This window comes from Corvus brachyrhynchos, unplaced genomic scaffold (assembly GCF_000691975.1).
Source record: "Corvus brachyrhynchos isolate BGI_N302 unplaced genomic scaffold, ASM69197v1 scaffold17, whole genome shotgun sequence".
Classification (NCBI taxonomy): Eukaryota; Metazoa; Chordata; class Aves; order Passeriformes; family Corvidae; genus Corvus; species Corvus brachyrhynchos.
This window is the reverse complement of record NW_008240046.1, coordinates 10,057,224-10,070,143: the sequence shown is the minus strand read 5'-3', so window position 1 is coordinate 10,070,143 and position 12,920 is coordinate 10,057,224. Positions and strand designations below refer to the sequence as shown.

General features: G+C 40.4%; 1 long non-coding RNA gene across 1 annotated transcript in view; it reads left to right on the top strand.

The window, feature by feature from the left end:
- The window catches only part of LOC108449154, an 8,129-nt gene extending 1,155 nt beyond the window's left edge, over positions 1–6,974 (top strand). Inside the window, exons 2-3 of the long non-coding RNA XR_001865287.1 lie at positions 2,154–2,196; positions 4,578–6,974. This is a non-coding gene — a long non-coding RNA (uncharacterized LOC108449154). The remainder of the gene's footprint in view (positions 1–2,153; positions 2,197–4,577) is intronic.
- The last annotated feature ends 5,946 nt before the right edge of the window (positions 6,975–12,920 follow it).

The following is a 12,920-nucleotide window of genomic DNA, read 5'->3' as shown; positions in this document are numbered from 1 at the left end:
TCCCACACCGGGTGGGCCGGCAACCCCCACCCTGCCGACCCCCTGCCCGCCCTTCCCTCTTCTCCATTTAGGAGAGTCCGCTCAGCTGAGCGGCGCGGAGGCGCAGTAGGAATGGGTGTTTTCCTTAACGGGTCGTACCGCGTTCCCCGCTGTCTGCCCCGGGGAAGGGAGGCCGGTCAGCCCCGGCACCGCGGTCTCGGAGCCTGTACAGACAGCCCCGCTGCCCCCGCCCTCACAGACCCGTTGCACCTCCGCGGAAGCGACCGCTGGAGTCCCACCCGCGACGCTCTCCGGCTTCTCAATCCCAGCAACCACGGGCTTCTCCAACCTTGTTCTGCCCCGAGTGCTTTGATATTCTGCACGGGAATAGCTCTGGCGGGGGGTTCACGAGTGATCCGCCCTCAGAAACAATTTTCCCGCAGCCTGCGGGCGGGTGGGTGCTTTGCGCTGGGAGGCAGGAGGAGCGCCTCCCAAAAGCCCTTTGCCGCTTGCTGGACCTTGAGGCGTCCCGAGGCGCCTTTCAGGAGCATGTGGTGGGATTTTGTGAGGAAGCTCCAGGAAGTGTTGGGAACGAAGGTAGAGGAGCCGCCCTGTCTGTCCTAGCAGGTAACACTTTGTTTTGGGAGACATCATAGGCAACGTTTGTCTGAGAGCAGCAGAAAGTGCCACAGGATGGGTACAACAGCTACAATGCAGCTTCTTTTCATTCTAGTGTTGTCAAGCACTTCCTTTTCCTACAAGCCTTGTCACATTTGTTTGAGATACCTGGAACTTGGCAGCTCCAACTATCCACAGGCTGAAGAGTTTTAGTCCCTTCCTCTGCTTCAGCCTAAATAATTCAAATAATTTCTCTCAGCCAGATATCTTTAAAAACTCATTTTAAGGCTAAGAATAGCCTTAGGCTAAGAATGGCTAACGCTAAGAATAACACTGAGAATAGCTGGAATAGATCTTATAGTCATCATCTTTTTCTTCCTGCATAGATTCTACTTAAATAGGTCCTTTCCTTTTAACGCTATAATCTGAATCATCCATCTGGTTCATGGGTTATCAGGGATTATCCCACTCTGCTCTGCGCTGCTGTGGCCTCACATAGAATACTGTGTGTAATTTTGGGCACCAGAATATAAGAAGAATATAAAGCTATTAGAGAGTGTCCAAAGGAGGCCTACAAAGATGGTGAAGGGTCAAGAGGGGAAGCCGTATGAGGAGAGGCTGAGGTCACTTGGTCTGTTTGGCCTGGAAGAGACTGAGGGGAGATGTCATAGCAATCTTCAACATCCTTACGAGGGAAAGTGGAGGGGCAGGTTCTCTTTAGTGACCCAACAGGACCCGATGGAATGGCCTGAAGTTCTGTCAAGGGAGGTTTAGGTTAGATTTTCGGAAAAAAAAAATTCATCCAGAAGGTTATTGAGCACTGGAACAGGCTCCTCAGGAAATGGTCACAGCACCAAGCTATCTGACTTCAAGAGGCCTTTGGACAATGCTCTCGTGCACAGGGTGTGACTCGTGGGGCTGTCTTGTGCAGAACCAGGAACTGGACTTTGATGATCCTTGTGGGTTCCTTTTATGAATACATAAAATCCTTGGGCATACCTTTACAAATTTTGGCTATGGATCTGCTCATCTCTTTTCTATGACATTCTGTCACCATACATGGTGTGTGTGTACATATATATGTAAATATATACATCATGTATGCATATACCCACACACATGCATCCCTAATGTAGGCTTTCAGGAACTTCCTTTCAAAAGTACTTTAAATTCCATCTTTAACCAGCTAGGTTTTGCCTTTCTCCTTCTACAGGGAAACTCTTTCAGAACTGCAAATCTGAAAGAAGTCAGACATCTATAACTCTGATTGAGCTCTCATTCTGTGAGTCTCTTGCTTCTCACAGAGGAAGATCATGCAGAGGGCCAATCTGACAAGATAAGAAGAGCAGAAATATTTTTTGGGGGGTGACTGTTTAGTGACTTAGCACTTCATAAGTGAATTTATGACTATAAATTAAACTATTCTCTGTTTATTTGCAGAAAAATAATAATTGACCATTCTGTTAAAAGTCATGTTGTGTTCCCATGTTAATGGACTACTTTTACATTTAAATTATCATTAGAATTTTTCATCTTTCCTTTTCTGAACCTTTCAGGTACAGTGTCATCAGCCTACTAAGGAATAGCTACGTCAATAAGGTAAGCAATACAGTGAAGATTTTTTTCAGAATATGCATCAGTTATTCAGAGAAATCATGTGACTAAAGGGGCAGCCTATTCAACCAAAACATTGGCAATCAGAAAGTTATTTGCCTTTGCTCTTGCCCTAGCCATGTGTGCAGAACAACAGTTCTGACTAAATGTTCCAATCTGTATCAGGAAATTATGTATGTGATACATAAAATTTTCTGAATACTACTGAAGGGTAATTTTCGAGTAACTGGATTTGTACACACAAGTGTTTCACTAAATGCTCTATATACTACATTACATGTGAGAAGTCAGATGCTACAATAATTAAGCAGAACAGAATAAATTAGTCTCACCAAAGCTGTGATACAAAATTACTTTTGTGAAATTCCAGTTACCCATCTTGCTGCACTGTATGTGCTTTTGTTGCATGAGTATGAAATGACCATTTTCCACCACATTCTTTAGCTGATAAATGCAAGGAAATTTTTATCATGTGTTCAAAACAAAGTGAATAAATAATGCATCCTCTTTCTTTCCCCACTATTCATCTTCTACCTGAGTGAAGCAATTGAAACATAAGACTGTGTTCTCATTTTGAAAATTCTAGTATTTTCCTCTGTTAATATGTTCCTTTCACCTTCCTGTTTTTCACTGGGTTTTTCTATTTAATTGTTTCTGTTCTGAGTATTTATTGTCCTGTGTGTCCTATTGACAGGAGGAAATGTTGAAGAGATAGTACTAACATACTTAATGGACATATAGTAAACTTAATGTCTTGACGTTTAAACATGTACTTGTGAGCTGTGCTGGCTGGCGACCTGGGGGGAGGAGGCTAAGCTCTAGCCTCCTCCCTCTTTACCACCTAGCTCATGGCAAAGTCATTCATAGACAGTGGTTCTTTGAGTAATGTAAATGCTGTAAAAAGGAAGGCATTCTTCCTTGAAAACAGGTTAATGCTGATATGGCCATGACAGAACTATGTAGCAGAGCAGAAGGTTCATGTTTTGGCTGCCTGGACTACATTTAGCCATTAGATAACTAAGGACTTTTATTATGCAGGACAGATTGTCCTTTAAACTTTTAAAATACAAACACAGAGGGGAAAAAAGTTTGCAAAGGAAGAAAAAGCCAAGAAGTATTTTTAATCCGCATTAATAAAAAAACCCCACTGTATTTTATTAGACTGAACAACAACAAAACAGCATTTAAATAAATTATGGAAAAGTAGTGTATCTCTGTAAGTAATTAATTACCCATTTGCAGGGAAAAAAGAAGTATGGAGGTTTAAAAGAACATTTACATGAACACTGGATGACAATTTTTAATAGTTGGAGATTTATTTTCTTTAGAGAACTTGGCTGTGTAGATTCAAAAATGAATGACTGCTTTTCCCCAATAGGAAAAAGTTCTAGCAGGACTTGATCCGCAGCTGCCTAAAGCAGGCTTGCCATTTGAGACTTCAAGGGGGCGTACCAAGGGGAGTGTAAGGGGGAGTGGCAGGAGAGCTGCAATCATCTCCTGTTTTCCAGCGAGCAACACTGAGGTAACTAACAAGTACCTCCAGCAAACTATGGCAAGTCTCAGGCATTGAGCAACTGAGGCCGTGTCAATGAAACTTTTAAAAGTAGGAGGAACGCATGCCTAGAAACTTGCCCAGCCTCATCAGCAAAGAAAATACACTTTTTGTTTCTGTTTTCATCAGGTTGCTTACATATTAACCACTGCTTAACAGTCTCTGTTTGCAGGCTCAGCATACTCTCTTCTGGGATCAGAATTTGCTTAAGTACTTCGGGTTTGATTAGCCATAATGAATCACATGAGTGGCCTCAGTAAGACAGTATTAGGTGACCTGCTGAAGCTGAACCAGCAGCATGAGTTTTGGCCCATTTAGAGAGAGAAATGTGCCTTATGAGATTGTGAGGGTTGGCTTCTTTTCATCTCTTCTACTTTTCCACATGACCTGTGCAGCAAATTGACACCTTAATTTGTCTGAGAGAAGTTAAGGAGGTAATCTCTTAAATTAACTTGGGGTAGTGATTTTGGTTATTGACTCTTTCTAAGACATGAAATAGCTGCAAGTTTTTCAATCTGATCTTTGTAGAGCTGCTAGCTAAATTCAGAAATTGTATGCCCTACTTCTGCATTTATGCATCACATGCATTACTCAGTGGAGTTCTGCACAAAATTAGCATCTGTCAATGCAGGCTTGTCTGGTATGGAGAGCAGCAGAAAGAAAACTATCATGTGTTGCAGCAGAACTGAAATGCTAAGGCTTAAACTGGAACTAGATATGGTCCTGTAAAAGTGATGCTGTTGGGTACTGCTATTGTTATCAGCTCTGCAAACTCAGAATATCTTCTGAACCATAAACTTTTTTTCTTTCCCAGCATCAACAGAACCCATGGACTGTATCACTTGATGTCCTCACACGCTCAGCTATCTTGAAGAGTCCAAACTTTTCAGTTTAGAGGGAAGATAGCACCTTGCCTGTGATTTATAAAGAAAGCTTGGATAACCAGATACAGATGCTATCTCATTGAGCTTCTGGGATTCCTGAACAAAGTTGACACTTGAGAACAAACCTCTGTGTAAAGGTTTGTATGTTTCTGTGTAAAGGATGCTCAGGTTATCTTTTAACAAACAAGTCTTTCTCTGAATTCTGGTAACTATTTATATAGAACTTTGTGTCTCTGCTGTTTTATTTTACCTGACATGTGAACTTAGTTCTCCAAAAGTCTGGAGGCACTTTAGCAGTCCATGTCAATTGTGCACTGTAGACACATCATGAGAAACATGAGCTGCTCGACACGTTTCAGTCAGATAGTTAATTTTAATGACAAAGGCAATTCTACATCAATGGCACTGGTCAGTAATTAATTAACAGTCCATTACTCTGATGTTTGCCATACATTTTAGTTTCAGTTCAGCAGTTTTACTCTGTATCCTCGAGCTCCTGCTTATCACAACCTCCAGCTCTCCTGAATCAGTTTCTGTGGTTCAACATGTCTCAGTCGCTCAGAAAACGGACCAAAATTCTTTTAAAAATCACTTTTGAGAATAAAGTAATACTTTTAATCAGCTTTCCCAGGAAGATTTCACTGACCTTTGGGTTGCTGTGTAGTCCTTCAAACAGCTATTCTTCCCCTTCTCTGTAGCCAAAGATGTAAGAGAAGAACTTCCCACAGGAAAAGGGTGGGAGAGAGCAGCCAGATGTGAAAGACTTAAACAACCCTTCTGCCCTTGGAAAAGAAGGAGTATAAATATATACTGACACATTTTTAAGTTCAGCTCTGCCTAGCATGGTGGGAAGGAAGTTCTCTGAATCATTCAGTCCCAGTTATACCACTGGAAAAACCATAATGTCAGCACACTGCTCCATCTCTGCATAACAACAGCATTCATTAATTACTGAAATATTCCCCGAGGAAAATAATGTTTACAACTGGGGCTTGTAACTGACTACAGAGATGCCACAGATTCTATGACTAGGTGCATTGCGTATGTCCTTGCTCATCAGTGTTCTGATGTGTGTACTTTAAAACTAAGTATACATTATGCATATATGTACTCTGAAGTGGACTAAAATGATATGTTTGCAGCTTTTTGATGAGATGAAGCTGAAGTTTTAAGTGGTAAGGAAGAATGCAAAATTTTGGATATTGCACATAGTTTTTCTTCTTGATTTAGAACATTTGCTCTTCAAGTTTTTTCTTAGAAGAAAAATATCACCTAGATAACTTCCTCAACTGCCACTGAACTTTGGATTTGCTCTTTTGTTGCGGTGGCTAAGTACACTTTACACCCCTCAAGTTGCCTTAAAAATGGTCCCTCCTTACAACAATGTGCTAGAAAAGTTCTCCCTTTGTCTAGATTCTGCTGGTCACTGGCCCTCTCCCCCTCCCATCCCTTTTCCCATTGGCCCCTGTTATGTCACTCAGCCTTGCCTCTGCCCCCAAGCCCTCAGACTATTGGTTTTGGATGCTCTGCCCGCGTTTGGGAGTTTTCGGGATAAAACGAGCGCGGGCTTTCGGTTGTTTTTCGTTCTTGCTGCTGTTCCCTTCGGAGTGTTGCCATTAAACGCCTTGGAATTGCATGCAGAGAGCCCCTCTCACCTCCCTGTCTCTGGTTCATGCTTAGACTGTGTGTGCGAGCAGCTGTTCTCGACCACCTGCGAAGGTGAGATCGTGTGCACGCGTAGGTGCTGGCAGAGCGCCACCTAAGTGGTCCACGAGGGACCCAGTAGGGACAAACGCGACATCGATCCACCGAAGCCCTTTCTTTACTCTTTTTGTTCACTTTCTCTTTTGAAAAATACAATAGAAGGCACCCAAAAAATGGTTGTATTGTTCCACTCCTGCAATTACTATTCATCAGTAAGAGATGACATGATAATGAAAAACGTATCCTGCAAAATTCGTTGAACCCACCAGAGGATTCTAAGGGTATTAAATTTGGGGTATTATTCATATGATGGATTTGTATCCACCACTTTTCTGTACACTGCTGTTCATTTTCTTGAATAAAAAGTATGAGTCATGCAATATTATTATTTTCTTCTTTTGATACCTGAAATGTGCTGAGCTTAACTGAGCAAAAAGTGATAGAAGACTGTTTTTCTCATGACATCAATACATATATTTTATCCCCTCTAGCCACCCACATGTGGCCACTTACACAGGAGGAATAAACAATCTACCATGTAGAAAGCAGTGAATCGTTACTTTAAATATGAATGTGTATTTGCATAATACATTTGTATATATCTAAGTTTGCATTAAAATTTCTTATTATTTGGCTGATCTTTACATTTGTTAAAATGCTGATGCACAAGGCACCACATAGTAAGATTACTAAATACATGGAAACTGCAAAGAAAAATCTTGCCAAAGATCTGCCAGCTGTCACAGGACAATTGCCCTCATCAAATCCTACTTCAAGATGTATATATATTATACTGAAATTTGCAGTGCAAATACTCAAAAAAGAAGGTTTTTATCCCAGTAAATATAAGACTGATAGGAGATATGATTGCAGCATATATTTAAAAGGCTAAGTTTTGGCAAGAGAGAGGAATTGTTTAGATTGGTAAAAGAAGATGCTGGCACAAGAAGCCCTTGAATACATTTGGCTGAGATATATGAGCCAATATCTGAATTTTTGTAGTAGTGGTGTATGTAGAGAGGGGAACTAAAGTAACTGGTCTTGAAATGGAGCTGGCTGATTCATGAAGAAGATTATATAATGGAGTAGTTCACAATAGCTTCATGATATCCAGAAGCTCCCCTTTAGTCCTTTGTCTTTCTGAAATGGTGGATGTATTTTAATTACTAAAGTAGTTTTGGAGAACACTGAATGTGTTTGTTACATTGCCTGGGAATCATTAGGCCTAAGCACAATGATTTAGAGACAATTTGTGTTTTTATTTTTTATGTATACTTTTTATAAGAATGAGCAAACATGGATTTGATTTATTTCCCAATTAAAAAGAGTGCGGCAAAAAGAGGTTGTTTTAGTATGACCCAAAGAAGAAAGATATCCAACAGAGAGCAGAACTGAACTCGTTACAACAACACTATAACTATGAGGATTAACAGGTTGGCTCTAAATGCTTTGTAAGACATAGAACTTAACACCCTGCAAGTGCCTGTTGGACATGGACTGTACTGGTCTAAAAGCAATTCTTTGCAGGGTAATTTGTTCATCACTGCTCACTGTCAGAAATTATACAGAGCATGACCTATTAATCCTGGTATTGAAGACCTTCCAGTCCCAAGTTTTGTGGTATCCAGTTTGCTTAAAAATAGCATATTTCTAGAGCTAAAGCTAATGGCAGTGGCTATGGTGCAGTTTGTAGTCTTGCAGCTATTATGGTTCACATAGTAAATGCCTGTGAGCGTACAGGTCAGAAAAAGTGCAGCTCTCTCCCTGTAACTTGTGACTTAGTCTTTTCCTAAGAAATCCTGAATTATGCAAATTTCACAAAACCAAGAAACTGTGTTCAAGACAGATGCTTCAGGCTACATGCTAAAGCAGAATGACTCATCATAACCAGAGTCATATAAGCAGTTTTTTGGTTGCTGAAGAACAAAAGCTCTGAGTTATTCCTCTGGAAGGGTATTTCAGAGCTTCACTGCTCTGATGTTAGGAGATATTCCTGTTTCATCCTCAGGTGAATCCACTGACAGGTTATATTTTTATTCTTTTTTAGAGTGTCAGTACCATCCTCTAGTTGGAGTAACCTTCCCTCTCCCTTTCCTTCTCAAATGGGTTTCCCGGAAGTTACCATATTCTGTCTCTGATTTCATTTTGCCAGCCTCAATAAGCAAAAAGCTTTCAGTCTTCTCTTGTGTAGCAGGTTCTTCATATCCCTGATCAAGCTAATTGCCTTTTCTTACACCCATTCAAAGTTAGTTCCTATTTCTTGAATATGGATGAAAAAAATTTGTAGACTCTTTCATATAGGAGCTTACCAGGTCCTCTCCACATGTTGCCTACAGGACGCTAATACTTCCTGTATTTCTATATGGAATTCAAATCAGGATTGTGTTGGCTTTTTTTGTTCTGAACTACAGCTTCAAGAATTGGATTTAATCTTTTTGCATGCAATTTTAGATTTGTAGAAATTTTTTTCATGTATTTTAACCAGCTGACTCATGGAAGTATGAAAAATGGAAGGTGATTAAGTTTTTTATTCAGGTAGAAGGACCTTAAGACAATGGGATAATTCAGACAAGATTGCTTAAAAGGAGAAATTGTGAGTCCATGCTAAAATAATCAAAGAGTCAAACTGCTAATACTGAAACTTCAATATGACAGAACTTCAGGCATTTGGTAAGTGTAGGAACTCAGAGTGCCGAGAATATTTCTCTGCCTTTTTTTAAGGGTTCTTACCCCCCTGAACAACACTGTTTTAGTCTCAAACATTGGAAAAAATTACCAACAGTCAGACAAGAACTGGAAAATACAGTGGTATGAATTAGGTGATAGACTACTATGTAAGATTGTCACAGGGTGAAAAATTTAGAGGTTTTGGGCCTCTCTTTGTAGTAAATAGATAAGAGTAAAAAATACCAAAATGGAGGATTGTTGTTGTTCTCTAAACCTTCTTCTCCTTCTTCTACTACTCCAAATTCTGCAGTAAAAGTAGTTTGGAATGATTGGATAGAAAATTCCGCAATTCCTGGTTGTGTTACTGAATAATTGGTAGGAAAGTGAAAATAATGTATGTTTTTAGTAACTATTGGTTAAAATATCTTTTAAAGGCCATGTAAATATTGATAATTAGCTCTCACTCCTGCTTTTCTGTGCTCTATGCTGTACCTGGGTCACGCTAGTGGCTCTGTTCCTCTGATAAGACTTAATAAACAACTATTTGGAAGCATTGAAACTCCAGGAAAAATCTTGGTTTATCTTTGAAACTCCTTGCAAGGACTTTCAGCAAATTCTCTCCCATCCGGAGGGACTTGATTTACGGCACGGTACAGTGTCAGGTAAGAAAACATTACAGAAAGCCCAAGTAGTGGAAAGTGAAAAAGAAACAGGATTTCATTGCAAAACCATTAAGTTTTAACTCTGGCACTGCTCAAGTGAAAGGGAAACTGTTGCAGTGGGGATACTGCAACACGCATATATCAAACCAGGAGTCCCGTGGAAAGGAAATAGATAGGACAGACAGATTCTTGATAGCTGTTTCAGAGATGTTTATTTCTCCAGCCGCATGGCCGGAGCTCTGCCGAGGAACTGTTCCAGTCACGGGACCAAGGGTCCTTCTGCCCGCGCAGGGAACACAAACCAACCAATGGGAACGAGGCTGAGCAGGGGCAGGGAAACCCCGTGTCTGTGCCCTCAGGGCCCCTCTCCCAGGGCTACACGGCAGGGGAGGGACCCTAACAGGAAACTAGCTGCAGCAGAAAGACAGAAAATGCATATTGTTTGGTTTACAGAAGTAACTGGGTTCAAGAAGAGAGATCTTGGATTTCTCCCACACCATCTCATGTCAGATTCCCTGGCCTCTAGTAGATGTTGTGCTCACATTGCAGCTTGCTGTTTAGGTGAGACTCTCTCTTTGCAGCAGCCAAAAACTTACGGAAGCTTTCTCTCTCTTTCTCTCTCTCCTCTCTCTCTCTCCCTCTCCCTCTCTTTCTCTCTCTTCACTTCACCCCCTGCCCTTAATCCCATTGCCATATTCACTGCCTTGAGATGTTAGTAAGGAAAATTGACTGCCTTTAAAAGTCAGACCAGGTACAGTTCCTGAATATTAAACTTTTTATGAACTCTCCAGTTTTGTGGGAAAAATCAACCATCAGAGTACATAGAAATTTGCCAAAAAATCAAGACTGCTGGAAAATGGAATAGAATAAAAAAACTAACAAAAACTTCAGGCTTTCTGTATTGCTAGGCACATTTCCAATACATCAATCTATTCAGGATGGACTTTCCCATGCCCAGTATAGAAGCCAGAAGTGTTACTGCACATTAATAGTTAGCCTCTACAAGCTGTGTCAGTCTTCTTGTCCACAGGGACTGATGATCACATATGGGAGTGGGGATGGATCTGGCAGTGCAATGTGGGAGCCAGCTCCTCTCAGAGAAATCAGAAAGTGGTGAAGGTCATCCAAAAGTGGCTCAGGCTATCATTGTCACTTCAGCTTGCATGAGCAGCTTCCCACTGATGCTGAATCTTGCCCAGCTTGTTATCAGAATACTTTGACAGGACTGTGATTCAGCAATGTCAGAGAGATGAATCGATGTTACTCCTCTTTTACGCTACACATAACATTCACACTATAGAACTGCAGGCTTCTAACTTATCTAGTTTTCTTCTCTTGTCTCCTTCAGAGCATCAGTCAGAGCAGCAGTGTAGTGTAGGTGCACTGAATGCTTCCCTCCAGCCTGCATTGAGTACCTATGGAGTTTTTCAAATCAGCAGCCCCTGAAGTTCTGGGCCTAAAGTGAATTAATGTGAACTGTGTCATAGATGGATTTGCTGCAAGTTAGTTGTTTTTCCTCTCCTTTTCAAAAAGGAGAGAGCATTGGAGTGACAACAGAAGCAAAAGAGTTTTGCTGACCTCTTCACCCATACATCACAAGGATACAATAAGAAGTTCACTGCTGTTCCAACTCAAGTCATGCAAAGACTAAAGAATGAGGTTCAGACACTGAGCACTTGCTGTAAGAGGTATTTATGTTAAACCTGATTGTAAAAAGGTGACAAAGACTGTACGTATCATAATACTGAAGGTGCCAACTCAGACAATCTCATTCATTGGATATATGTACTGACTGGAAACCTGTTCAAAGAGAAGTGCCTTTTATTCAGGTTTCAATTTTGTAAGGTGTTGCATACCCCCTGGGAAGATTCTTGGGATGTCCTGTGCAGGGTCAGGAATTGGATTCGGTGGTCCTGTTGGGTCCCTTCCAACTCAGCATATTCTATGGTTCTGTGATTCTCTAATGCACTTTAATCCTCCCTATTAAAGCCCCTTGAGTCTGGGTGAGTTTAGTGTATTGCAGAATTAGATTCCTAATAAAGAAACAAAATCATCCGTTAAAAGAGAAAGAGCAGTGCAGGGTGGAGGAGGATGGGGATTGTTCAGAGAAGTGAAGACTTGCAGCTGTCTTATACAATGTGTCATCTACCAACAATAACAGAAATATATTTTCTATTCTTAAGTGCTACTTATGTGGGGTTTTTTGGTGTGTTTTTTGTTGTTTTGGGGTTTTTTTTGCTTTTTTGTTTTGTTTTGTTTTGTTTTGTTTTGTTTGTTTGTTTTATTCATCTTGAAAGAGATTTTGGTGTACTTCCTCCCAACAATACTCTGATACATTTGTCATGACTCATTCTGCGGAATAGGAGCTTTCACCCCATTCTCATTCACACCCTCCAAATAAGACTAATTTTAGCAAGATGCTTTTAAAAAGTGGCCTCAAACTTGCCACTATTTAGTTCTATGTCAAAGGTTACAATCAAGAGGAGAGACAGTGGCAGAAAACTTCTGAAAAATAGCTATTTTTTTACCAGTTTTTATTTTAAAAACTAGGAATGTCTCAATTTGTACAGATCAGAAAAATCACACAGAGAAAAAGCAACTACCTCACACTCTACTGCCAGTAAGAACAAGCACATGACAATTCCTATGACGTAAACAGCCTTGTTAAATGCAAATTAAAACAAAAAACAACAACAAAAAAAAAACCCAACAAGAAAACCAAAAGGGAAACCTCAGACTATTCATATACAAAATGATGAAATAAAATATGGTATTTATATTTCTTCTGATATACCGTTTATGTCTGACTACAGCATTTTCTGTCCTTTGAGTAATATGACAGCTCTAAATTCTCAGGGAAAATATCATAATGTGTACCAGGCTCCAGCAAATACCTAGCATTGAAATCTATTGAAAAACCTGTGAGTAGAAATCTTTATTTAATTCGATGTTGTAGAATAATCTTCCTGAATGGAATCATGGACCAGGTCAACTTGATGGGATTTTCATAGTGGGAGAGCATACTGCCATTGTCTTTATGGTATTTAAAATATCTGCTCCAAGATCTATAGTTACCAAGGTGCTAAGATAAACCTTAGCGTGCTTGTAAGAAGAGAACTATGGATGAAATCATGAGAAGCACTGTCTGCTATAACCATGTCACATCCTGGAGTAGAAAAGCTGTTTGTCTCCTTGCTTAGTTTTGCTCTAACCTATGGAACAACGCGGTTTGGTAGGTTG